The sequence below is a fragment of the Anser brachyrhynchus genome (assembly GCF_964034855.1).
Source record: "Anser brachyrhynchus genome assembly, chromosome: 3".
NCBI lineage: Eukaryota > Metazoa > Chordata > Aves > Anseriformes > Anatidae > Anser > Anser brachyrhynchus.
In genome coordinates, this window is record NC_137696.1 from 79,522,428 (window position 1) to 79,526,616 (window position 4,189).

A 4,189-nucleotide genomic window follows, 5' to 3' on the forward strand; every position below is an offset into this window, starting at 1 on the left:
CACCATCTGGTGAAGAAATCTTGTGGGAAACTTTTTAACAGAAAACAAGGTCTGATTTGTAAATACTGACTCAAACTCAGATATTCTGGGTTTTGGGTGTTCTTAAAATGAACAGTAGATGGCTTCAGAGGATATTCCCACCAGTGAACAACCACTGCAGGTAATAGCAGAAGGCAGCCACAGATCATACAGAACAATCCCCAAATATTGGTATGGGAATATCAGGTTTTCCTTTTGGCATGCACTGCTATAAAATAAAATAAAATAAAATAATAAAAATAAAATAAAATAAAATAAAATGGCCTGTTTGCCTAAAATACACTGTCAAAATTCTCCAAATAAAGTCTAAAGCCATACAGTTAGGATGTGTATTTGGCTGTACTGGATTACACTGAAAGTCTGCTGAGATTAGTGTCTCCCATGAGAGTGAAGCTGGCAGCACAGATGTAGGTAAAGGGTTTCTGAAGAGGGCAAGTATTTAGTGAAGCTTCTTCCCATGAGCCTTTCCAACTCCTGTTAATCTGTTGTATTCATAATTCTGTGGTTAATAATAACTGATGCATATTTCTTCTGCCAAACTGTCTTTCAACACATAACACTGTCTTTCATCAGATCGTAGCAATGAGTTCATCGTTTAGGTTTGCATTTTTTGTTAAAGTTATTAGTGCCTGTAAATTAATGAGTGCTTATTTCATGGAATATTTACTCACTGTTATCTCTTTTGTGACAATCATGACTTCATAGGCCTGTAGCATAACCCACCCCTCCCCACAAATGTTGCTTATGCAGCTGAACCTCTGATGAGTTTTCTTCCTCCTCATCCAGGAACTGTTCAGTAACTTTGTTCATTCTTGCCACCTTCTCTTTGCTTTTCTAGTTCTACCTCTTTTTTTGAGAAGATGTGCTGGCTAGATCTGTACAATACCACAGCAACATTTTCTCATTTTCTCCTTTGTTCATGTCAAGGGGGTGGGTAATGGGTTGGTGACAACACACACAAACAAGCCCACAAAAATTGCATTATCTTTTTCATTATTGTAGTTAAGCAGTTAAAACCACAGTGAACAGCCCCGGTAAATGAAATTATTTTTGAAAGTCTTGGACCCTTCAGAATATTTTTATATGTGAAGATATGCCCATATCTGCTTGACAAAAAAACCCTTTTAATATTTGGATAGAAGACTAATGTAAATATCTTTTAATTTTACGTATACAGGAACTGTCTGAATTGTCTCACACCTTTGGAGTAATTCCAGTGTTTGGTCACAGTGTTGTGTCTTGAGTAAACAATGAAGAAAAGTTTCTTTCCCACATATACATGTCTGTGTATACATAAACACATAAGAAAGTCTGTGTTCTTCATTCTGAAAAAAAAAAGATATATATAAATGCTACTTCAGAAAAAAAATAGATCCCCAAATGAACCATATTTTAATATATTAATAGATTTAACATTTTCTTCTTAAAATATTAGAGATAGCTAGTCTTTTGGCCTGTTTTTAGCAATGTCATTTCTCTCAAAACTTGAGATGAAGTGAGAACATACTCATCTCTTGCATTTCAAATAACTTCCTTTGTAATGTTCAATTTATAAAATGCATCAGTAGTCATTTTTGCTATTGGATTTTATAGACAGAAAATGATGAAGTTAACTGTAGCATTGGAGACCAGCTTTCTTCATGGTCCAGGATGTTATAGAATAAAATAATCACTTACTTACTACCAAGTAGCTGATACCCTGCTGTTCCAAGCATTTCTTTTTTTCTTTTTTTTTTTCTCCTTAGCTATTGTTCATCAGTTAATTATATTTGTAACAAGGGATTGTTATTTTCATTTCCACCCTGTGATTTCCTATATAGAATAATAAAATTCATTGCTATGTAAATATATAAGAATTAGGCAAATCATTTCAAATGATGTGCTTCTGAGGAAAAGAAAAAAAAAAGATTATGAAATCTAGTGGCCCTTTTTCTTATGCTATACTGTCTTTTTTCCTCTCCTCACATACATCTGCATATGTACATGAATACGCTCACATCAGTTTCTTTGTCTAGCCTCAGAGAGCAATAAATTTTATCACCTGGAAATTCAGGTAATAAAAAGCTGGGGCATTAGTTACATCAGATAGATGGAATGAGGCCATTTATAAATGCCTCAAGTTTCCTTTCCACTAAAGGAAAAAAAATGCAGGGTACTAACTCCATGCACAGGAACAGTCTCCTCAGAGTTCATTTGCATGTTGGAGAACTATCGTACCTATATGTGCTGACCATCAAATGAGAGCCATCAGGGACTTGCAGGTTTGCTGAATCAGAGCAACACATTGCAGGTCTAATGCCTCCCCAGCTCCTGTGATGATGGATATTGACAAACTGCCTGTTTTTGTTGCTAATTTGTTTTCTGATTTATAGCTCTTTTGTGTGCATTTCACTTTTATGTATGATATATTTCCACTGTTGATGCTGTCTGCCTTCTGCTCACAACGGTGTTCCTGTGTCCCAACAGATTCATGTGTTTGTGGCAATGCAAGAGACAGAAGTGACGGCTCTTCTCCTAGGATGCAGCTTATAAATTATCTCTTACAGCCAAAGCAACACAAAAAATGTTTTTTTCAAGTGGTCATAGTTGAGCAATGTCCAAAGGAATTTTCCTTTTCAGAGGCTTATTTACTGCATCTGTTTTCTCTTCTAGGGTGTGCAAACTGTAAAAGGTCATAATCTGCAGCTGCAAATACATTCACCAAACTTCTCTGGAGTACAGCTTGATTCTGATGTTGGTGTAGTAAGTAAGCTGAAGGTCTTAACCATGTTTTCAACTGCTCTTTCCTTTTGAAATGTTACATTACTTTGAATGCAAAATTTTATCTCCAAAAAGGAGTAAGCACAAAATAAAAGATGAGAGAGAGAAATGGAAGCAGAAATTAGAGCAATTAATATTACCAGCTGTGACTAAAGCTGCTATGAATATGGTGATTCCAGAGCATTTAGCATATTTATATGAAAAGGTATCTTAAATATCTGTTATATAATGATATGACTTCCCATATAAAATTTGATTACACAGAATTAAATATAACTACATTCCATGCAGCAAAATAAAGGGAAAGCTAGGAGGGGGAGCAAACTTGGGACATTCTTCCTGCAAAAATTTAGAAGAGTGAGAAAATAAGCCAAAATATTTTTCTCTCTGTCTCCTAAAGCCTCCACATGTTTCTTTTTTGAAAAAAAAAAAAAAAAGGAAGAACTTTCTTAACTATTCTGTTGATGGACTCTAGATTATGTAAAAATTAGCTTTGAAAATGATACTCCATTTCACGTGTAGGGAGGAAAATTTGAGCCTCAGCTGAAAGAGCTGGAACTTGGTGGTGGGACAAGTTAGCTTTTCGTGCTGCCAACTTCCAAGATATTCAACTTCTGGAGATCTGAAAACACAGGGAAGAGTTACCATAGTAAGAAAATAGCATGAGGTCAGACAGATGTCTGATAGGACCCTGGTCAAAATCTGACAGACACCCATTGCAGTAGCCAGTTCTTATGAAAGACTTTGCTTTTGAGGAATGGTACTTCCCAAGCAACTTTCTGTTTTTTCCTTTCTTTTCAGAAAATTCCAACCCCCCCCCCCCCCCCAAAAAAAAAAAATGATGCCATTATGAATAAAACAAAAACTGAGAGTTAGCAGTAAGGCATCTGCATTAGCTTAAAGGCTTCTTTCTTTGTATGCCACTAAGCATACTCCACCAGCTAGGCTCCCCTTGTCTGTAGCTTTCTCTATTCTATTTTTAACACCTTTGTCTTAGGCACTGAAATCTTCCTCCAGCTCACAAATGCCCTGCTGAGGAATAAGGTCGATCAGAACCTGTGAACAACTATATTATTTATTTTTCATCGGCTCATCTTAGTTTTGTAACTGGTGCATAGCAGCACACTATATAACTCCTCACACTGCTCATTCTGATTGCATGTTTCAGAGTTAAAGCTGTGAGTATGCCTGCACAACTGAAACAAATAAAATATCCATGATGAGGAATTAATTGTGCAAAGTGAGGGACAGCACCTGCAAACTCTTGCAACCCAATTATCCAGATCTCTTGGTACCTACCCCTAGAGGCAGGTTTTGCCCCTGCTGCAGGCTGTGGAAGTACAACACTGTGAAAATAATTGATAGAGGCACAGACTGGTATTCAGGCCTT

General features: G+C 36.4%; 1 long non-coding RNA gene across 1 annotated transcript; it reads right to left on the reverse strand.

Moving 5' to 3' along the window:
• Positions 1-311: 311 nt before the first annotated feature.
• On the reverse strand, positions 312-3,924 carry LOC308193433. Its single transcript, XR_013949627.1, has 3 exons — positions 3,786-3,924; positions 2,257-3,421; positions 312-1,364 (listed from the first exon to the last, which is right to left on the reverse strand). It is a non-coding gene; the product is annotated as an uncharacterized lncRNA (long non-coding RNA).
• Positions 3,925-4,189: the final 265 nt, after the last annotated feature.